At 44.6% G+C, this 24,020-nt stretch overlaps 1 protein-coding gene across 1 annotated transcript in view; it reads right to left on the reverse strand.

Moving 5' to 3' along the window:
- Positions 1-24,020, reverse strand: part of LOC129856090 (uncharacterized) — an 87,558-nt gene that overhangs the window by 55,955 nt on the left and 7,583 nt on the right. The gene's annotated exons all lie outside the window — the stretch shown is intronic.

Here is a 24,020-nt window from a genome sequence, read left to right on the forward strand (position 1 = left end):
TCTTAGATATATAAATAGGTAACATGGTGATAGGAATTGCACTTTTTAAAATGCAAACAATGAGAGATCACCCCCCCCCCCCCCCCTCCCATTTGGGACGTAACCAACGTCAGAGGTCCAGAGAGTGTTCCACGGCTGTCTCAGCGTGATGTTGCCACGGCGATGCATCTGTGCCGCAATCAAGCTGCCTAATCAAGAGCTTATAACGTTGTGCTGGTATAAAAAAAAAACACGCTCTCTCTCGTTCTGTATTTCGCTCTCGCTCTCTCTTGCCCTTTCTCACTCTCTCTCTCTCTCTCAATCTCTCTCTCTACACTCTGACTCAATCCCCACAGCTCACCTGAGAGGGTTTTAATCCTCCATCCCTCTGTTATGTCTTCTATTAATCCCCTCATTTTCTCCTCCACTTTGTTAAAACTAAAATAGAGGCTGTCAACGGTTGCTATAGGGTTGTATCCTAAATGGCGCCCTATTCCCTACATACTGTAGTGCACTCCTGTTGACCAGAGCTGGTAGTGCACCATGTAGGGAATATAGGATGCCATTTGGGACTCATTCTGAATTTAGAGGGAGTAGAGCTTTGTAGACGGCCAACCACCGTTTCATTCCACTAATTATCCACCCCTCTCGTAGCTTCTCTACAAGCTCTGTAAAAAAAACTCTCGCTTTTTCAAATGCAGTAAATGGTATTGACTTTCTTTAAATAGACGTAAAACATATATTTTCTTCTTCTTTAATGATAGTGGATTTCTTTTCTTTTTTACTTTAATGATACTTTACTCTCGTGGGAATTTAAATGTTTGTTATAGAATAAATATGATATGCATAAGCATGGTAGAAAACAAAAGGGACAGTTTGAAGATCATGGGAAAATTATTAGACCAAAGTTGAGGACACAACAGTTCTCCTGATACAAGACTGAATCCAAACATTGCACTGTTGATTTTATGTGCATTTTACATTTACTGTACTTTTTGCCGCATTTGTTGATAACGAAATAGAAAGATACTCTGGATACATTCAGTAACATGATAAGAATATTTCTGGACAATGTGGGGTAGGTGCAACATAAGAAAAAAATGACAGGGCTTTGAGAGAAAGGTCTAACTGGTGTCTCCAAGCGCCCACACACCTCTCCTAAGAGAACACAGTTCCTAAGTCATTTCAATGCACTTTTATGACTCAAAGAAGAGTCTTCAACGATAAGGTGTTTTTTCCCAGCTCTCCTAGCTGTGCCGTTGAGGAACTAGAGCAAGCAGACTTGTAGTTGTTTTGAACACACCCCTGTATCCTCGGCATCACACATTTACTGTTGTTTACACATTCCAAAAATGGAACCTCAATCTGGGTCATTTGAAAGTGGTAGGCGTTCGCAGGGCAATTCAGATAAACAGATTGCAATTTTGCTGCTCATAGAAATAAGTCATGCGTGTTGCAAATTCTCTTCACAATAGACAAACAGGTTCATTGTGTTGAGAACAACCCAGGGTATGACTCCATGTCATCTAGTAACTGTACAGCTAACAGGTTCATTCTGTTCAGAACAACCCAGGGTATGACTCCATGTCATCTAGTAACTGTACAGGTAACAGGTTCATTCTGTTCAGAACAACCCAGGGTATGACTCCATGTCATCTTGTAACTGTACAGCTAACAGGTTCATTGTGTTCAGAACAACCCAGGGTATGACTCCATGTCATCTTGTAACTGTACAGCTAACAGGTTCATTGTGTTGAAAACAACCCAGGGTATGACTCCATGTCATCTAGTAACTGTACAGCTAACAGGTTCATTCTGTTCAGAACAACCCAGGGTATGACTCCATGTCATCTTGTAACTGTACAGCTAACAGGTTCATTGTGTTGAGAACAACCCAGGGTATGACTCCATGTCATCTAGTAACTGTACAGCTAACAGGTTCATTCTGTTCAGAACAACCCAGGGTATGACTCCATGTCATCTTGTAACTGTACAGCTAACAGGTTCATTGTGTTGAGAACAACCCAGGGTATGACTCCATGTCATCTAGTAACTGTACAGCTAACAGGTTCATTCTGTTCAGAACAACCCAGGGTATGACTCCATGTCATCTTGTAACTGTACAGGTAACAGGTTCATTGTGTTCAGGACAACCCAGGGTATGACTCCATGTCATCTAGTAACTGTACAGCTAACAGGTTCATTGTGTTGAGAACAACTCAGGGTATGACTCCATGTCATCTTGTAACTGTACATCAAACATAGTGATCATAAACGTTGACACTGAATATGACGTGAGTTTTATGAGATGGAAATGTGACGTGCGCATTTGGACTCAAGGGAGTTTGGTTTGTATGACATCAAAGCGGTATTTACTATCACTCCGACAACAAAACATTTGCAAAAGTTACCCAATCAGCGGGAGGGATGGAAGGCAACTTCTTGTTGCACGCGGTGCTCAGATCCAGAACGGCTGTCAGTCAAAACCCATCCAGCGCTGTGAAGCTCAGAGCCAGAGCTCTGACGTCATGCATAGCATGCTACTGTAGAGCCACTACGTTCCAATTTAGATGCTTATCCGTGTCCAAATCTGCCATTTTCAACCCGTATACAGGTGGGAGTGTAAAGGGCTATATGTAAAGCATATGTTATTTAATCTAGTATTGTGTTTTATAAGAACCATGTGACCTACTGCAGCAGTACTTTACCATTCCCAATGTCTCCGATGTATTTGATCAGCAATGTGAATGTACTGTATTTCCTGTTCGGGGGAGTATTATATTGTACTCAGGGGCTGTGCTTCAGTGCTGTTTGAGTGTTATTCGTTTTTGTACATACAGACGGGCACACACAAAGCACACACGCACAGAGAAACCGGGATATTGTTTTTCAGTGTAATGCAATGTGCCTAAACCTAAGTGATGAGTGGGACTTTCTATAATAAACTGCAGGTAAACTTTCACCAGAGTAGGCAATGTTCTTGTTCACTTTGGTGTGAAGCTGGATTTTATTGCTTCAATTACTCCTTAAGCACCCTATTCCCTATATAGTGCACTACTTTTTACCAGAGCTCTATGATTGATTTATTTTGCCCCCCCCACCCAAAGAAAAAAAAAACGTTATTCACCAGGAATTCAACAAAAAATGAGTTTCATTTACTAAATCTGTTCCCAGGTATTCCCATGAACAGAAAGAGACGTGATAGTGTTTCAATGTAAAGCAGGTAGGAAATTATTGTTATTTTCAAATACAATCTCTTTTTGAGTTTAGTTGTGGTCAATTTGTAGTGTACAAATTATTATCATTATTTTTCATCCCAACTACCCCTGCTGTACAGGGTGTAGGGTTCCGTTTGGCACACACCCACTGTTACATTGACTACAAACTGCACGCCTTGTTTTAATTGTCCAAATGCCTTTTTCCTAGACATGCAACAACCGTACCCCTCCGCGACTGTATGTTTTCAACCCAGCCGCCAGCGACAAGGTATGACTTTGCAAACACCTATTCTAGTCCATTTCTCCCCCAGCCCTCTGTGCGTGTGAGAGGGGGGACATAATGATGTAGGAGAGGTGCGGTTGATAGCAACACGTCTTTGTGTGCACTAATAAAAGAGGAAGCAATTACCACATCCCAGAGATACATCTTTTTTTAATGGCTAATTCCCTGCTCCCCAAGTCGCCAAACAAGACCGACGACACAAAATCCAGTTACATGCAAAATGTCACCTGTAATTTAGGGTCTCCACGCGTTGGCGAGGCCGCGTCTCTAAATTGCTTTAATACGATTACATTGTTTCAAAAGCAATTCTCGGGCAAACTAATTGAGGCCTTTTTAAGACGAAGGAAAAACAAGCTGTGCTGTTTTGGAACCTGGTTAGCTACGAGACGCACGCACACACATACGCACAAATGCCAAAATGGCCCCTAGTGCTTTAGCTCCCGCTGCCGTTATTGTCCAGGAGAGAAAAAAAGAGGAGGATAATATCATCAGCTGGTTCAGAATGGATGCAGTTTGGCCCCTTCCTGCGCATGGGGGATAATGTCAGGCGAGATTGCTGCCGGCGTGCAGCCTGTCGTCGTGTGTGTGTGTGTGTGTGTGTGTATGAGTACGTTATTGCCTCTAAGGAACAGCAAACAGACTTTTCCGTGGTGGTGACTGACAACAGCCAATCAAAATGCATCTATAGACTCTCCGCTGTTGGTGCATGATGGGTAGTAATGCAAATGTGGTTGGCGGCTACCTGATTGTTATTGGATGTCATGTTTAAATCAGCCCTGTGACGCTTCTCTATTCCCTCAGGAATATATAGTGGGCACACATATATGCAGTAGATATCACGTGCCTGTGTGTGTGTGTGTGTGTGTGTGTGTGTGTAGCAAGCGTATCAACCCTGTGACCCTCTTCTTCTCTATTCCCTCAGGAATATATAGTGCACACACATGTATGCAGTAGATATCACGCGCCTGTGTGTGTGTGTGTGTGTGTGTGTGTGTGTGTGTGTGTGTGTGTGTGTGTGTGTGTGTGTGTGTGTGTGTGTAGCAAGCGTATCTACAGGGAAGGTCATTATAGGAGCTTGGCTTTCGTCCGCCAGTACTGTACCATTACCTGAGGGTGACTTCTCCCTCCTCCAGCTCCTCCTCCCCCCTCTCCTTGCCCCAAAAAATCCCTCTAAGTAGCAGTAGTGTCGTTGGCGGTGGTGGTCGGGCAGTGAGCTAGCTAAGTGATTGATTGTCAGGTAGAAATCCCATTCTTTAAATAGCCACGGTTAGCCATCAATCATATGGGCTGTCTCCTGGGGAAGGCACCGCTCCACCGGCACTGGCTCTCTCTGGCACGCTTTTCTCTCTCTCTCTCTCTCTCTCTCTTTTATCTCTGTCTGTCTTTCCGTCACTTTCTCTCTCTGGAGGTACAGGGTCCAAGGCTGCCACTCAATCACTCACTGCCTTATCAGGCCACTCACACCCCACGTGTGAGTGCAGAGGCTCTGGGACACACAGCAACTGTGTGAAAGGTATGAGAGGCTTACGCACATACACACTTACAGTATATGCAGACACAGACTTCCTAAAGCTGGCAAACACACACACACACACACACACACACACACACACACACACACACATTTGATTCACATACTTGGGAAGGAGCAGTCTCCCTATCGGAAGAAAATATTGATGAACACAGCAAATGGAACAATGATTTAGGGTAAAATGTATGGGAGGACGTTAAGATTTTCACGACCCACTATATTTCGCTATTGATTAAATAACATTTATTTGAGCTACAGCCAAACATGTACTAAATCCTGGAGTGAAATGATTCAGAGTAATGTGCCAGAGGCGATAGGGAATCAATAAGCCTACCTGCAGAATAAAACCTGAAGCATTGGATCGGATGGTAACTTTTTTAATTTAAATGATAAATGGGCCAAACCATTGTCTTCATTAAATTAATTTCAGGTTATATAGCCCCCTTACAACATTTTCAGCTCAGTCTTTTTGAGTTATTGGATCATAGAATAAGGATAGCTTGTTGAGGCCACAAAGGTGGCGTACATATTTCTATTCTAAATTCATTTGCACAGGGAGCAAAGCCCCGTCTGTGTAAGACGAATAAAAATGTCTGACTGGGAATCAATCCTCTTCAAAGGCAATAGAAGGAGCTTTGAGGAGCGCCCTGCCTGTCTGTTATAGCCCATAAATAGGGCATGATCTGTGTGTGTGTGTGTGTGTGTGTGTGTGTCTTTGTCTATCAGTGTCTGTGTGAGCATAAATTTGCACAATACGACACTTAAATGCCCAACTCGGTTCATAACCACTACCTCCACCGTTGCATCACCTTTACATCTGCCCATCCAGACCACTCTCCATCTCTACATTAGACCCTTATGGGTTGGGACATCACCACCTCACTGAGAGGGTTCAATCCCTGACATGCTGTTGTGATTGCCCTTGGTCCTGGCTACTATTCCCTTTGCCCTTGATCCACTGGTTCCTCTCCTCTTCCTACTCTCCTCTCCTCTGTCCTCTACCTACTCTCCTCTGTCCTCTCCTCTCCCTACTCTCCTCTGTCCTCTCCTCTCCCTACTCTCCTCTGTCCTCTCCTCTCCCTACTCTCTTCTGTCCTCTCCTCTCCCTACTCTCCTCTGTCCTCTCCCTACTCTCCTCTGTCCTCTCCCTACTCTACTCTCCCTACTCTCCTCTGTCCTCTCCCTACTCTCCTCTGTCCTCTCCCTACTCTCCTCTCCTTTGTCCTCTCCCTACTCTCCTCTCCTTTGTCCTCTCCCTACTCTGTCCTCTCCCTACTCTCCTCTCCTCACTCTACTCTGTCCTCTCCCTACTCTCCTCTGTCCTCTCCCTACTCTCCTCTGTCCTCTCCCTACTCTCCTCTGTCCTCTCCCTACTCTCCTCTGTCCTCTCCCTACTCTCCTCTCCTCTGTCCTCTCCCTACTCTCCTCTCCCCTGTCTCTCCCTACTCTCCTCTCCTCTGTCCTCTCCCTACTCTACTCTGTCCTCTCCCTACTCTCCTCTCCTCTGTCCTCTCCCTACTCTACTCTGTCCTCTCCCTACTCTCCTCTCTCCTCTCCATACTCTCCTCTCCTCTCCTCTGTACTCTCCCTACTCTCCTCTGTCCTCTCCCTACTCTCCTCTCCTCTGTCCTCTCCCTACTCTCCTCTCCTCTGTCCTCTCCCTACTCTCCTCTCCTCTGTCCTCTCCCTACTCTCCTCTCCTCTGTCCTCTCCCTACTCTCCTCTCCTCTGTCCTCTCCCTACTCTCCTCTCCTCTGTCCTCTCCCTACTCTCCTCTCCTCTGTCCTCTCCCTACTCTCCTCTCCCTACTCTACTCTCCCTACTCTCCTCTGTCCTCTCCCTACTCTACTCTGTCCTCTCCCTACTCTCCTCTCCCCTATCCTCTGCTCTGTCCTCTCCCTACTCTCCTCTCTCCTCTCCCTACTCTCCTCTCTCCTCTCCCTACTCTCCTCTGTCCTCTCCCTACTCTCCTCTCCTCTGTCCTCTCCCTACTCTCCTCTGTCCTCTCCCTACTCTCCTCTCCTCTCCCTACTGTCCTCTGTCCTCTCCCTACTGTCCTCTCCTCTGTCCTCTCCCTACTGTCCTCTCCCTACTCTCCTCTGTCCTCTCCCTACTCTCCTCTGTCCTCTCCCTACTCTCCTCTCCCTACTGTCCTCTCCCTACTCTCCTCTCCTCTGTCCTCTCCCTACTCTCCTCTGTCCTCTCCCTACTCTCCTCTCCTCTGTCCTCTCCCTACTCTCCTCTCCTCTGTCCTCTCCCTACTCTACTCTGTCCTCTCCCTACTCTCCTCTCCTCTGTCCTCTCCCTACTCTCCTCTCCCTACTCTCCTCTCCCTACTCTCCTCTCCTCTGTCCTCTCCCTACTCTACTCTGTCCTCTCCCTACTCTCCTCTGTCCTCTCCTCTGTCCTCTCCCTACTGTCCTCTCCCTACTCTCCTCTGTCCTCTCCCTACTCTCCTCTCCTCTGTCCTCTCCCTACTCTCCTCTGTCCTCTCCCTACTCTCCTCTCCTCTCCCTACTGTCCTCTCCCTACTGTCCTCTCCTCTGTCCTCTCCATACTGTCCTCTCCCTACTGTCCTCTGTCCTCTCCCTACTCTCCTCTCCTCTGTCCTCTCCCTACTCTCCTCTCCTCTGTCCTCTCCCTACTCTCCTCTCCTCTGTCCTCTCCCTACTCTCCTCTCCTCTGTCCTCTCCCTACTCTACTCTCCCTACTCTCCTCTGTCCTCTCCCTACTCTCCTCTGTCCTCTCCCTACTCTCCTCTGTCCTCTCCCTACTCTCCTCTGTCCTCTCCCTACTCTCCTCTCCCTACTCTCCTCTCCCTACTCTCCTCTCCCTACTCTCCTCTCCCTACTCTCCTCTGTCCTCTCCCTACTCTCCTCTCCTCTGTCCTCTCCCTACTCTCCTCTGTCCTCTCCCTACTCTCCTCTCCTCTCCCTACTGTCCTCTGTCCTCTCCCTACTGTCCTCTCCCTACTGTCCTCTCCCTACTCTCCTCTGTCCTCTCCCTACTCTCCTCTGTCCTCTCCCTACTCTCCTCTGTCCTCTCCTCTCTCTACTCTCCTCTGTCCTCTCCATACTCTCCTCTGTCCTCTCCCTACTCTCCTCTGTCCTCTCCTCTGTCCTCTCCATACTCTCCTCTGTCCTCTCCCTACTCTCCTCTGTCCTCTCCCTACTCTCCTCTGTCCTCTCCTCTGTCCTCTCCATACTCTCCTCTGTCCTCTCCCTACTCTCCTCTGTCCTCTCCCTACTGTCCTCTCCCTACTCTCCTCTGTCCTCTCCCTACTGTCCTCTCCCTACTCTCCTCTGTACTTTCTCTACTCTCCTCTGTCCTCTCCATACTCTCCTCTGTCCTCTCCCTACTGTCCTCTCCCTACTCTCCTCTGTCCTTTCTCTACTCTCCTCTGTCCTCTCCCTACTCTCCCCTGTCCTCTCCCTGCAGCTACACCAGTCTCTCTTTTGACTGACAGATGGGTTAGCGAATCACCACCTGTCATTTATCTCTCGTCCCTGTCATGATGTTGTATTAAACCCCTGGTCCCCTTTGTCCATGATCCACTGGTCCCTCGTCAACAAGCTCTCAGTCTCACTGCACAACTAGACGTTCATCCACGTTCCCCAAACGTCAAATTAAAAAGTTGCTCCAAAACGTCAAATCTCAGAGTTTTTGTTGCTCCTGCTACTCTGTGTCGTTCCATTTATCCAAACGTCACATTTTGAAGTTGAGGGTTAAGTTCAGGCACTCATTCCGAATGGTTAAAGTAAGGGTTAAGGTTTGGGATAGCGTTCAAACCAGTGTCAGCTACCACTGTCCACAACACTGTAGCCTACTTGATGCTAATACTGCTCACTTATACCCCTAGTGGCTGGTTTTGAAGGCATTTCCTGACGTCCCTAGGCCATGGATAGACATCCAATATCTAAGTCAATCTAGAACAATCTCCCTGCCCTCCCCTTCCTCCTCTCCCTCTGCCCCAGGCCCTGTGGTGGTAAAACTAAACGGGTGTGTGTGTGGGTGCAGCTAAACCAGTCTCTCTCCAGCCAGTCTCTTTCTGGCCCAATCAGCCTCACAGGCCTGCCTCCTGCCTCCTGTCTCAGTATTGACTCAGTCTGAGCCCTGATAACATCTAATTAATCCAGCAGCGCTCAATCAGAGAGGGAGAGAGAGAGATGGAGGGAGAGAGAGATGGAGGGAGAGAGAGATGGAGGGAGAGAGAGATGGATGGAGAGAGAGATGGAGGGAGAGAGAGATGGAGGGAGAGAGAGATGGATGGAGAGAAGGAAAGGGTGTTTAGGGTGAGAGGGTGTGTGTGTGTGTGTGCCTCACCTTGCAGAGTGTAGACTTGGAGCACTCTGGAGGGAATCTCTGTAGGATCTTACAGTGTTTGTTTGGGAGCCAATTTCAGATAGTGTTATATGGTTTCATGCCGAGTCAGAATTTGCTGCATTATCTAAAGAAATCATTGCGGTTCTTCTGATAAGCGTCTGTTATTTGCTGCAGAGGCAGTAGATGCACTTCCCTAAAGGTAGAGCCGTGCGTCCTCTCCTTCTTTGTGTTCCTAGTTCCCTTCGCCCCATGTGTTGATTGACAGTTGTACGTTTTTCCCGTTGTTCAATTTGAGTGTGATGAAATGTCCACCTGCCTGTGAGTCAGTCTCTGTTCTGCTTTGGAAACAGATGCTGTTACATTTAACAGCGTTATAGACATAAATACCGTAGAGACATTGGCTTTCTTTTGGTGAGGCAGATTCAGTTTGAGAGGGGAAGATTTTGTCTGACCAAAGTAGGGGAAGAAACAGGGTAACAGTCTCTGGGATAATGGTTTGAGTGGTGTTGATAATCATCTAACATTATGGTCAACCAGCCGTTTAAGAGTTGTTTTATGAACTACACTTTACTTTTCAAAAGCGGCAAATTAACATTTTCACTTGAGTGTGTGTGTGTGTGTTTGATTTTTATTTATTTTTATTTGTATTTATTTATTGTTTACTTCAGCTTATTTAGTAAATCATTATTAACACTTATTTTTTCTTAACTGCATTGTTGGTTAAGGGCTTGTCAGTAAGCATTTAACTGTAAGGTCTAAAAACTGCTCAGAGTTGAGGTGGTAAAAGGACTGGATCTAGATGTCAGGGTTGCCTGTTTGAGTTGAGTCTGTCCTGCTGGTGTGTCCATTAAAACACACAGAGGAGGATTGCAGTTGAATGGGCCGGTGACACCTTATTGTTGCAGTTTGAGCCGTGAAAGGATATTGCAGGATGGCTGATGAATGGATGATAAGGCCTGAGGATGATTAAAGGATGGACCGTTAGGGTGTGGCTTGTAAAGCCTCGGAGATACGATTGGACGCGGGTTGGATGGGGTATTCATTAGGGACACGGAACATAAAGGCGCACACGTCACAAAGCTGTGCCAGGTGGCTATTACAGGGAATGGGCTTAACAAATAACTACAAACTAAGGATGCTGCCAGGACTAAACATAACCAAGGGGGGATTGTCAAACTGAGGACATGGATACAGAAAGAGATAAAACAGGGAAGTTAAAGGCGGCGTCATAGACATAGTATTTACTTATTTTCAACAACCTAACTAACCTTCTTTCTCATATCATGCATAAATGAAGGAAAATGTCCGCTACATGCTTTTATCATTTATTTAACTAGGCAAGTCAGTTAAGAACAAATTCTTCTTTACAATGACGGCCTACCCCGGCCAAACCCGGACGATGCTGGGCCAATTGTGCGCCGCCCTATGGGACTCTCAATCACGGCCGGATGTGATTCAGCCTGGATTCGAACCAGGGACTGTAGTGCCGCCTTTTGCACTGAGATGCAGTGCCTTAGACCGCTGCGCCACTCGGGAGCACTATGCATGAACCATGTAGGAAGAAGCATGCTGCTTATGTGGGAAACAGAGGAGTGAGGGAAGGGGCGTGGCCTAGGGTAATTGGAGTCCTGTAGAGGTGCCATGACCCTTCACAACCAGCGCTATTAAATAGTGTTGGTCACATGACTACTCCGAACTGTGTTTAGGCAAAGCGGCCAATACATTAACTATTTCTGATCCATGTTATCATCCCAGAATGGGGTCAGCCTTTGTCTGCTTTGTGTTCTATCAGCAGTAACGCGTGACTCATGGTTGGTCCTCAGTGAGAGTAGCTACTTGTTTTCATTTTGCCGTGAGTTGAATAAATGAATGAACCCCACTTTGACTGAATCATATCAATGACTTTACAGTCTCCTCTAAGCATCTTAAACACAGCATGCATTTACTGTGCAGTGCTGTAGTAGAGTGCATGCTTGTCAATCATATGCCTGTTAACCTAACATGAAGATATCATTCCACATTCATCACATTGATGTTTACTACAGTATAAATGACACGTATGCACGTTGCACGTTGGTTTCTGAATTACAAAGATACATCTCAGTTGTGTGAAATCTATCTGCTACTGTATGAGATGAATGGTAGGTCTGTTAAATGATACACGGGTGCTATTTTGCTGTAAACTGTAAATCATTTGCTGGCATAACTCCTAAAATGGTGAAGTAAAGCCAACTCCTCTAGAGTGAGTGTGTGAGTGTGCATTCATATTTAGGCCTGTGGGTGTTTACGTGTGTGTGATTGTGTGTGTGTGTGTGTGTGTGTGTGTGTGACCATATTTCTGACATATGCAGATCATGAGATGATGGCTGCCTCTTCCCTTCTCCATGATGTGTTGTGACCCTGTTCTGCATCCCAAATAGCACCCAATTCCCTTCACAGTGCACTACTTTGGACCAGGCTCCATAGGGCTCTGGTGGAAAGTAGAGTACTATATAGGGAAGAGGGTGCTATTTAGGATGTAACCTGTGTATCTTTACGATTTGAATATACAGAAGCCGAGGCTGCTGCTCTCTCTCGCTCTCTCTCAAAACAAAGTCCTCCATAGAAGTCCTGTTGAATAATGGAGCTGCGAGAGGGAAGGAGGGAGAGAGGGAGGGGGGAGAAAAACGAGAGAGACAGTGAAGGAGGGAGAGGAAAGGAGGGAGAGGGAGAGGGAGAGTTGGGCAGGTGGCGGATAAAGAGGGAGGACACTGGGCTTAGGACACGGAAATGATCAACAGCGGAGAGAACACAGATTGTGTCATGTGGATCAGTGGAGAGATTTGCTGTCAAACAATGCCAGGGTGAGAGGAAGAACACACACTGTAGTCCGTGAGGGAGGTGCGCTGTGGCTGACGGTAGATCAGGGATGAAGGTTTCCTCTGAAAGTGGCTCTGCAGTACAGACGCTTTGAGGATTTTTTGTATTCTGGACTTTGGAGCGAGAATGTTGTGGTCGCTTGAAGGAGCCGCCATATCTGTTGGAGGGTGAACCATTCAGTCAACAAACCTCAAATCAGAAACACTTTTTATATATATTGTGGCCGTGCACTGAATCCTTTAAAAAAAAATGCCCTCTGAGTTGGTTAATGATTGCTGTTCATTTAGCTGGTAACTATACTTCCAACAGAGAAAATATCTACCACACACAGACGCCAATCCCCTACTTTTTAGTAAGTCGTCCATGTCCCAAGTACATTCAAAGGTAACTATGACTTCCGTTCCATCTATACAGTGTGCCACTTAAAGTAACAGGAAATGGCCTGTGTTTTCTTTGTAAGGAACATTTGAAGGTTATTACTGTGCTATGATGGTCTCTCTCCATACAGTGCATTGGATTCAGTTAACTTTACTATAATGGCCGTTGATTTCAATTAGCAGAGTGAGATGTTAGTGTAGGTGTATGTTTGCCCTGCGGTAACAGTTTGCTGCAGTGAAAACAGTGGGACTACACTCAGGCTCCTGAACCCCCACAGTGTCTACTGATTAGGGATTCTACACACACACACACACACACACACACAGACGTACACACACAGACAGACACACACACACGCTTGGTAATTATATATACCGATTTTTTAAACCGTGTTTTTGTACAGCCAGCCATTCTAAATGAGTTCAATCCTCCTCACTTAGTGAGTTAGATCCCACAGGTATAGGACTTTACTAATGACAGAGAGACGTGTGTTAGCTCCCCGTCTTCATATAGGGCTTTACTCCTCCATATACTGGACACACCTTTGGAATGACGACATTATCAACAAGTGTGAAATGCAGTTATGTATAACATTGCATCATGTGACATGTGGAGCACTGGGTCTACTGCCTGTAAGCGAATAACAGGAATAGAGCCAGAAGGTATTAGGATGATTATATACCCATTCTCCCTTTGGGCCCAGGGGTCCTCTGAGATGATCCACTGCCTCGAGGAATCGCTTCTATCCCTCCTCCTTTCTGCTTGCTTTTCAGGTGTGAGCCAATGTGGTGGTGAGACACCCGAATCCCACTCCACACACAATATCACTGGCAGGCATGCACACACACAGAGACACACAAACCTTTTAAGATGTTGTGTCGAAACCAACCACCCGCCAAGAGTCAATTACAACAGAGCTCAAAACGGGATTGGAGATCAAGAGAGGAACCAGCGGTTGGAGACATCTCTGAGCAAAGCAGTTTTTTGAGTCTGAAAAAGACAAAATGATCAACTTCTCTCTAGTGTGTATGTTGTTGCGGTGATGCTCGGTCGAGGACATGCTTTGCCCTTTATAACCCTGCTGCTATGAGACTCAACATCTTAGTGGTGTGTGCGTCAACGTTCTTCAGCTGTCTTGCCCCCGTATACACGACCTCTGCCTGAACGCTCTTCCTTTACAATCTGCTGTTGATGGGTTTTTTTGTACTACGTGGCCGTCGTAATTATTGATGACCACATTTGCCCCTGTGCTCTGTGATATAAAAACGACCCTTGACACCGGAGACGGCACGGCACGGAAATGAAAGTTGAGATAAACGGAGAAACATTGAGTTATTCTCTTGGACAGTCAGTAGCCCCACGTGTAGCATCAATAACGGAGGTTGAGGCCGCTGACGGCTGCTGGTAGAGGTGGCGTGTCGGCCGGAGTTTACAGAGTCACCGGAGCTATCGAAGCAGGACGTAGGAGATTGGCTCGCTGATAGCGTCGCACGCCGCCGTCCCATGACCCACTGCTCTCATTAACTCAGGTTGCGGAGGTTAACGGTGCCAAAACAAACCGCACAAGTCGTTATTATTCAATTAACAAGAGTCTCCTTTGGCTTTTATGTGCAGAAGTAATTACATGAATTAGATGACATTGTTTGAGTCAATGAGGCCGATAAGTTAGAAGTACAGAGTTATTATTTAAATGTCGGCTCGTGAGTCGATCTGTATCATCAGTTACAGTATGCACTATTTATTCTTCTAGTCCCTCTAAAAGGATGGTACATGAGTATTATGAACCATTTGGTTGTGTTTGCACTTCTCACTGCCATTTAGCAGAGAAAATGTCATCTATAGATTTAAAATGACGGTACTTGTGTCATAATTTGGTGCCTGAAGTATCGCAGCGAAAGCCCACACTACAATCGCCAAGCACTCGTTTCTTCGTAGCCCATCTTCAGAATGTGTCTCCACTACAGATCAAGAAAGGAGTCAACGAGGAATTCTCCCAGCTCTGTTGGCAACCGTGACCTCATAGTGGCTCTGCCTGTGGAAGCTGGGGCTTGTGGAGATCTGTTTGATCTTATGAAAGCGAAGGGAAATCTAGCTCCAAATGGTGGGGAACGGTGGTGTCAGTTATGCACAGCATCAACCCTTCAGCCTTGTGGGTAGTGAGCTACAGAGGATACATCGGGTCAAGGACCCTATGAGGCAAGTTACTGTAATGAGATGTTGGGTTTCCTTGAAGTATCTGTGTGCATAAAATATTCATAATAATATTTTTAGCCTTTTCCCTCATTACTGATTCTCTCCCAGTGAAATGTGCCTGTGACTAAATACTTGCTGTAACTTCATATAGTTATCAGGTCAAATGTTTATTTTTGTCAATCACTAGAATAACAAAGCAGTACGAAATTAGCATCAGAACAACAACAAAAAAGACTTCCTTCGTTCCCAGGTACATTGTTCATAGTTTAAGAACAGTCGTTAAGACCAGTTGTTGTGGTCCTTCTGCCCCCCCCCCCCCCCCCTTAAAAGATCTAGATGCACTATTGTAAAGTGGTTGTTCCACTGGATGTCATAAGGTGAATGCACCAATTTGTAAGTCGCTCTGGATAAGAGCGTCTGCTAAATGACTTAAATGTAAATGTAAATGTAAATGTAAATGGTCTCTCTTTTTCAAACAAGCAATGCAGAGCTGGCTACAATTTCAATTTCATCCCCCTGAAAAGATAGAACAAATATTATGGCTGAACTCCAATGTGCTGGTTGCTGGTATTTATGGGAAAGATGTTTGAAAAGGGTATTTTGTTCTTAAATTATATTGTAAATTGGAATGGTAGAGTTATGTCCTTCATGGAGTTATCAGAATTGTACAGGAAGGTCTGCTCAATCCAAGAGTACAACCAATTTGATTACAGCATTGCCCTAAACATGGAGGAGGTGGGTGGCAACATGAGGAGGTAGGGAACTGGTCTGTCTGCCCAATATAAAGAATCAAAACTGGCGGAGGAATAAAAATAGCATAAATAGGAAAGTATACCACTTTCATTTGAGGACCAGGATGTTGACAACTATGCCATACAGATTGCAAAATAGTTGGGAAGAGATTTTTGATGTACCGATTCCATGGTACAGGGTGTATGAGTTGACATATAAAACAACGCAAGATTCAAGACTTCGTGCTTTTCATCTAAAATTATTATATAGAATCCTTGCCACCAACAAAATGTTGAATATTTGGGGCATAAAATCATCGAAGCTCAACAGATTTTGTTGTGAGGATACAGAATCAATAGATGATTTATTTTGTTATTGCCCTCAGGTAGCCTGTTTCTGGTCTCAGGTTCAGGAATGGCTGAAAATGCATAGCATTGATCTAAAATTGACCCTAGAAATAGTACAGTTAGGAGATCTGGAGAGACCGGGTCAGTCAATTACTAATATACTAATACTCTTAGTAAAAGTTTTTATCTTCAACTCGCAATCTGTGGATTCTATTCGATTAGATAGATTGAAATTGTAGGTTAAACATCAGAGCATAGTTGAAAGATATGTGTTGCGTAGGAACCCGAAGTGGGTGGCCAGCAGAGATAGATGGGATGGGCTGAGGGAAGCTGAGGGTAGGGATGTGGAATTGGAGACAAGTGGGAGTGGAGTTGCTGGGCGGGAGATAGAATGATGGTCAAAGATGAAAATAAAACACAATAAAAAGTTCATCTGAATGACACTAAGTGGCAGTGTTTTTACAACTAATGCCGGTTTGCCTGAGGCTGATGCCGTGCACGTGTTTGTACACATGCATATACACACACTCTTTCAAATAAACACATACAAGAACAAACACATACATGTAATAGTGCCAGACATGCACACAAACATATACAGTTGGGCTTGCTGTTATGATTTCAGTTGTCCTTGATGTCCTCTGTAAATGTACATTTTATTATTTAAAAAAAAAGTTTTTTGCATTGTTGTTTGCTGTTTTCTTCTGTCTTTAGTTCATTCTCTGTTGGTCCATTGGGTGGTTCTAGGGGGAATGGAATTAATTGTATTTTAATTTTTCTTCCTGGGGGTTACGGTGGGAGGGGTTTCGAATGGTTGAGGGACAGCTATTGGGGAACTGTGGGGGGGATCTTGGAGGTTTCGGGTTCACGTTTTTTGGCCTGGTGATAGATCGGTCAACATGCCCTTGAGCAGGGCATTGACCATGGATGCTTCTGTGTGTCGCTCTGAATGGGAATCTGGTAGATGACTGGTATGATGTTGTGGTGGAACATTTCTCTGGCTGTAACCAACCTTAAAGAAGCGGTTTCTGCCCCGGGGTTTGTCCTCACCCCAACTCCAACCCTTCCTGCTGTGAAGGGAGCTCTGCTATCTGTCAGGGATCATTGTGTGTGAGACTGGGCTGCTGTGTGAGACCGAGTGATCAAAGCCTCATCAGAACCAGAGATGACATATCGGGGTGAGCCTCTCCCTTCAGCTGAAACAAGGCAAACTGTGTGTCTACAACAAGCAGGAATTAACTCCATAGCTGTTAAGTAGTTCAGTAGTGCCTCTCCGATGGATACATTTACATTGTAGTCATTTGGCAGACGCTCTTATCCAGAGCGACTTACAGGAGCAATTAGGGTTAAGTGCTTTACCTCAAGCAGACGTCGACAGATTTTTCAGTTAGTCGGCTCGGGGATTCGATCCAGCAACCATTTAGCCCAACACTCTTAACCGCTAGGCTACCTGCAACAGGGCGGGGTATCTGGAATGTGATGTGACGGAATATGATGTGACCCCCTCTGGGTGACTTCCTGTAAGGTTCACTAAGCATGTGATGGTAATGGAGCGAATACAGCCTCATTATAATTGAGATGATGGACTCTTTGGCAGGCATTTTCTCTGGGTTTCTTCAGTTTATGTAGAAGCTGTCAAATAGAACCAGCGATGCTGCTCTTGTTAGGTGGCGCGTCTGTGATGGAATAGTGGCTCAAGATCAAGATCCTCGTTGTGAGTTTGTGGTTTAAAGATTTGTGTTCGGGTGGACTTGTCTTTGAAGCCATTGTACGGGCTAGTTTGTGATGACAAGGGGATGTCATATTAACCACTGCGATAGGGTCTTGTCAGCGTGATCTGTGTGAAAAACGTTTTCATTCAGACAAAAAGACCCCCATGGTTTTGATACTAACCACACCGCTTCTGAAGTCCTGCCTTTGAATGGGTGAAAACCCCCTGTCCTCCACCTAGCTTTTAATGAACTCCCATCTAGACCGTAGAGAACATTAAGGCAGTTATTAAAGAACACAACATTGAGTTGATTTGATTTTCAGAAAGATGTATCTGATTCAATGCAATTATTTTCTGATTTGTTCTCCGATTCGTTGTTTAATCTTAAATGAAAACTTAACACATTCTCTTTCATAAGGAGAAATTCCACACAGACAGTGGTTGATGATCGATCCTTTGTTTTAGACTAATTATGTTTCAGTTGATTCAGTTTGAGACGAGCAGATTCAATTGAGCCAAATTAAAGACAATAAACAGTCATTTAAGTAACGGTCCAAACATGCGTGATATATTGAGATGCATGTTGTAAATCACGGCAACACACATCTCTTTGTGTGGAATGTGACAGCGTCGTAAATCAACGTTGTTAATCCAATATGGGTGATGGAAGTTCGGGAGCCGGGAGATTGAAATGATACAGTTCTTTAGAGAGAGAGAACCATCTTCCAATGGGACTGTTGCATTGTGGGAAGTCCATTATCTCTGTGTGACATTATGAAAACAGTCATTAAACCGTCACGAGATTCTTGATCTATAAAGAGATTTTCACTTCTATAGTATTCCCAAAAGATTGCTTTATGAAAATCTGCTATGCATATACAGTCCAGTTGCCAGAGTGATAAAGTGCCCCATAGCGACGAATTGGAGGCCATTTACAAACATTCTGCAGATTCTAAGCATTTCTGAGGAAGCGCATTCGCTTGGAAAGAAAGCCATTCAAGCATCCATCGTCTCCTCCAAGCCGTCAACGCAAAGTCAACACTGGGAAATAATAAGAATCTTGATGGAAAAAATCTCTTTGAATAAATTCGTGGGAAACATCCGGGCCACCGTCCTCCATGGTTCTAAGATAGAAGGCTTCTAACCTGCATAATTAGCCTGTTCATCAGATCAGTAGTATTCCCATGACACCACTTTAGGCCTCCTTAGCCTCTTTATAACCCATGTGTTTCACTTCATTCTGGATGGGCCTGACGCGGGACGAACGTCATCATTAGCCTTAATAACGCTATCTCGCCTAGCTCGTCTTTCGTTGCCCTAGGATGAGCCTTACTTGTCTGTCGCTGTGCAAGATTTAACTGATAGTGATTGGTGGAAGTGTTGGAAGCTTAATGATGATTGGTGGAAGCGGTGTAAAGCTTAATAGCTTCCCCTTTTATCTCCGAAGGCTTTTATCTCTCATTGTAGCTTAGCAGACAATTAGAGGGCAAAGGCCGTATTGGTTGATGGATTTGTATAAAAGTCATTTTAAGTACTAATTGAGCCCTGGTGCTTCCAAGCATATGTTAGGTCACGAGTGCTGGACTTGCATTGAAGTTCTCACAATTGACGTGTGTGTCTTTATCCGTAATTTGTTGTACATCGGTTCTCCAATGATTATTCCAATATTCTTCGATGACATACTCTACAGTGTTCCTTTACAGTTACCTTGCAGTTAAAGCTATAGCTATACTCGGAGACTGCTGGTATTGAGTGAACTGAACTATATTAAAACAGCAAAAGCATTACAGATGGAGGTAAGAGAGGCAATTTATAAATTGCACCACGCCTGGAACTAAAGAATTATATCCAATTTACTTTTTCTTCAAGACATTGTCTGGGCACATTCTCTCTTTTAATTAAGGTTACTTTCCTATTATGGCCAGACATGAGGAAATGACAATATCCTTTGCCCATAGTGTGCAGTTTGATTTACGAATGACTTTTTATTCATTTTTAATGAGAAATCATACTTCTACTGTGTACAGAAAAATGTCGCGCTGGAAATAAAATAGCCTAGCCAATTAGCGGTTATGTTTGGTCCTAATGAACTACGGTATGTACATAATAGTCAGTGTATGTGCGGTTGTAGCTTGTTCATCTGAGCTAGCGGCTACTAACGGATGCTAATCTACCTTGATTAGAATGTAGTGTGGTCTGGTACTTTCTCCATATTACCGCTAACAGCAAAGTGCTATTTCTGAGTTATAGCTCAACAAGTTCTTAAGGTCTTTCTTCCAACGAGAGGCCAAACGAGGACACTTGAAGATCCCCTGAAAGGTACAGCCCTTGCGTCTCATCATTCATTTTCAACCACTCATTACTGTGGGGCTTTGATGATGCAAGCTAAGACGAGAAGGGGAGAGGAGAAAAAATCCTGGATTTATTGAAGATTGTTACTTGTATGAGACGACGTAACTATTACATTAACCAAAGACCCTGGAGTCATTGAACAGCGACTCCTCGTTGATACGGCAGCTGTAGTCTGTACTAGTCTTCACAGGGCCAAAATGCAAATTCATTCTGATTTTCTAATTACTTAAAAATCATACAATGTGATTTTCTGGATTTTTGTTTCAGATTCCGTCTCTCACAGTTGAAGTGTACCTACGATAAAAATTACAGACCTCTACATGCTTTGTAAGTAGGAAAACCAGCAAAATCAGCAGTGTATCAAATACTTGTTCTCCCCACTGTATGTATGTATATATATATATATATGAGAGAGAGAGACTTTCTTAATAGCCAGGCCTGTGCTCTTCTATTGAGGGATGGATCTATGGCAGTCAGGAGAGACCCTGTCCAAGATCAAGAGCTCTACACTGGGGACCAGAGTGTCCCGATGCTGCTAGCTTATGGAGGGAGATTTAGTCATGAAGAGCAGAGTTGGTGCACGTGTGTATAAAGTCAATGAGGAGCATATGGGGCAGGGCTGCGAAGAGAATAAGTTGTTTTTGATCACGAGGTTGGATTGACTTGGATTGCATACAGATTTGCCATGCCCTACCCACATTATGTGTGTGTGTGTCCATTTGTCACACGGTGGTAAGCCATCCACCCTTGAAGGCTTGAGATGATGAGAGGAGGTGTTTCTTTATAAGGATAGGTGAATGTTTTGGTATGATGTAATGTCACTGCTGGAACACCTTGACAGAGATAGATACAATGTTGTCTGGTTCAGGACTTTGAGGAAGAAATCATGGCAGAATAGATCTACCCCTGGTGGATGTGTTTAACTATACTGGGGACCAGAAGTCCCAACAAGAATAGTAAATGAACAGAAATTTGACCAACTGGGAACATGTTGTTGGTCCCCACGAGGTCAAATGCTATTAGGTTTAGGGTCAGGGTTAGGGTTAGGAGCTAGGTTTAGGGTTAAGATTAGGTTTTCAGGTTAGGGTTTAGGGAGAATAGGATTTTGAATGGGACTGAATTTATCACGGTTCAGGGAAGACCCCCATGCAGACAATGCCGAAGTAACAAAAGTGTATTACTAGAACAGGGGGCAGGCAAAACAACAGGTCAAGGGCAGGCAGAGGTCAGTAATCCAGGGTGGTGTGACAACATACAGAAATGGCAGGCAGGCTCAGGGTCAAAACCGGGAAAACTAGAAAACAGGAACTAGAAACAGACAGGAGGAAGGGGAACACCTTTGGTGGGCTTGACGAACAAAACGAACTGTCAACAGACAAACAGAGAACACAGGTATAAATACACTGGGGATAATGGGGAAGACACCTGGAGGGGGTTGGAGACAAGCGAAACAGATCAGGGTGTGACAGAATTGTGTGTCCCACAAGGTTAGTTATACAAGACTGTGTGTGTGTGTGTGTGTGTGTGTGTGTGTGTGTGTGCCATGTGCACTTCTGCATCCTTGTGTGTATAGGAATGTGTGTGTATGATAGTGTGCTCTGATTAAGATGCATTGGCAGGACACAGCTCCGTTAAGGGCCACACCCACCTCCGGGCCAATGTCATAGCTGTTCTATCTCCCACAGCTGATTAGAAGTGCTTCATAATTGGAAATATCAAGTCTTGACCTTTTAAAGATATTTAATTTATTTTCTTCTAACAAAGCAATTAAACGACCGCGGACGTTTCAGCCCTGCTAGTAAAAGGTTAGCTAATCTGCCTGCTAGGAATCTTAACATACGGCCAAGATGTTGTTTTTTTTTTAACTCTTTTTTTAAACAATGATGTGTAACTAAATGAAGCAAAACTATTAAGCCCTTTTCAGGTCCTCCAGCCAACTATATCAGTCACGGATGGACACGGTTAGAACAACAATTAAATACAGTATGTTTTGTTCCTTGTCTTTTTCTTGTCCTTCGCTTTTGGCCCCTGCGATTAGTTTAGTCAGAGTGTGGACGGTGCCTGGCACTGCATTAGGCATTGTCATGGTGATGATGTCAGACTTGGGTGTTATGTAAAGTTATTCCCTCTAGAGTCTAAGCCCTGTCTAAGCTGGGGGGGTCATACCAAGGCTGGTCATACCAAGGCTGGTCATACCAAGGATCACTTTACCCCTACCTACATGTACAAATGACCTCAACTAACTTGTACCCCCACACATTGACTCGGTACCGGTATCCCCTGTATAAAGCCTTGTTATTGTTATTTTATTGTGTTACTTTTTATTATTTTTTACTTTAGTTTATTTGATAAATATTTTCTTCTTCTTGAACTGCACTGTTGGTTATTAAGGGCTTATAAGTAAGTATTTCACAGTAAAGTCTACACTTGTTGTATTCGGCGCATGTGACAAATAACGTTTGATTTAATTTGATCATTTAGCTATTTGATTTTTAATTTTAAGACCCCTTAAGGTATCAAAAAATATTGGATGAAACATGAATTTGGCATTACTGCTATTAGCCAATAGAAACCCATTGAATAACAGATTCACTACATGGAACAACAGGTAGTCCAACCAAACATCTACAGGAGGTTTGTTCTGAAGTGTCTGTCCTATATCAGAGAGTTATTAAAGAGACAAGGAAACGTATTTATTGTGTTTAGTGTGCAAACCGTTTGGACGCTGCAGACAGAAGTTGGCGGAATAGGCTGTACCGACCTCGGACGAGTCTTGTGAGGCGCCCTAGAGCGAAATGGAGAACGCCATCGTGTTCGTGGGAGTCTCATCAAAAACAGTTGGGTGTCTTAAAGATGTCTTTGTGAGCCGACCGTTTCACTCGTGGTCTGACAAACACTGCTCTAGCTCTGCCACCTTTCACCGCAGATGCGGAAGGGCGATATGGATTGAGACGCAGCCCATGTAAAAAAAAAAGACTGGGATGTGTTTTATTATGTTAATTCGATTTCCGCTGGGACGCAGATATCCTAGGCTAAGGGATTAATAGAGTGGAAGATTGGGTGAGATGAGGTCGGCTTTCGTGTCGTGGGTGGGAGAGACATACACACCGCAATGAGGGAATTGGCTTTTCATGAGGTATAGAGGTGTCCCAGAAGAGATTGCAACATGACAGGTATCTCTGAGGCTTCTCCCAGGGCTAAGTAAAGAGTTAAGGTTAGATTGCAACATGACAGGTATCTCTGGTGTTTCTCTCAGGGCTAAGTAAAGGGTTAGGGTTAGATTGCAACATGACAGGTGTCTCTGGTGCTTCTCTCAGGGCTAAGTAAAGGGTTAGGGTTAGATTGCAACATGACAGGTGTCTCTGGTGCTTCTCTCAGGGCTAAGTAAAGGGTTAGGGTTAGATTGCAACATGACAGGTATCTCTGGTGCTTCTCTCAGGGCTAAGTAAAGGGTTAGGGTTAGATTACAACATGACAGGTATCTCTGGTGCTTCTCTCAGGGCTAAGTAAAGGGTTAGGGTTAGATTACAACATGACAGGTATCTCTGGTCCTTCTCTCGGGGCTAATTAAAGGGTTAAGGTTAGATTGCAACATGACAGGTATCTCTGGTCCTTCTCTCGGGGCTAATTAAAGAGTTAGGGTTAGATTGCAACATGAAAGGTATCTCTGGTCCTTCTCTCAGGGCTAATTAAAGAGTTAAGGTTAGATTGCAACATGACAGGTATCTCTGGTCCTTCTCTCGGGGCTAATTAAAGAGTTAAGGTTAGATTGCAACATGACAGGTATCTCTGGTGCTTCTCTCAGGGCTAATTAAAGGGTTAAGGTTAGATTGCAACATGACAGGTATCTCTGGTCCTTCTCTCGGGGCTAATTAAAGGGTTAAGGTTAGATTGCAACATGACAGGTATCTCTGGTCCTTCTCTCGGGGCTAATTAAAGGGTTAAGGTTAGATTGCAACATGACAGGTATCTCTGGTGCTTCTCTCAGGGCTAAGTAAAGGGTTAAGGTTAGATTACAACATGACAGGTATCTCTGGTGCTTCTCTCAGGGCTAAGTAAAGGGTTAAGGTTAGATTACAACATGACAGGTATCTCTGGTGCTTCTCTCAGGGCT

The sequence above is a fragment of the Salvelinus fontinalis genome, chromosome 5 (genome assembly GCF_029448725.1).
Source record: "Salvelinus fontinalis isolate EN_2023a chromosome 5, ASM2944872v1, whole genome shotgun sequence".
NCBI classification, from domain to species: Eukaryota; Metazoa; Chordata; class Actinopteri; order Salmoniformes; family Salmonidae; genus Salvelinus; species Salvelinus fontinalis.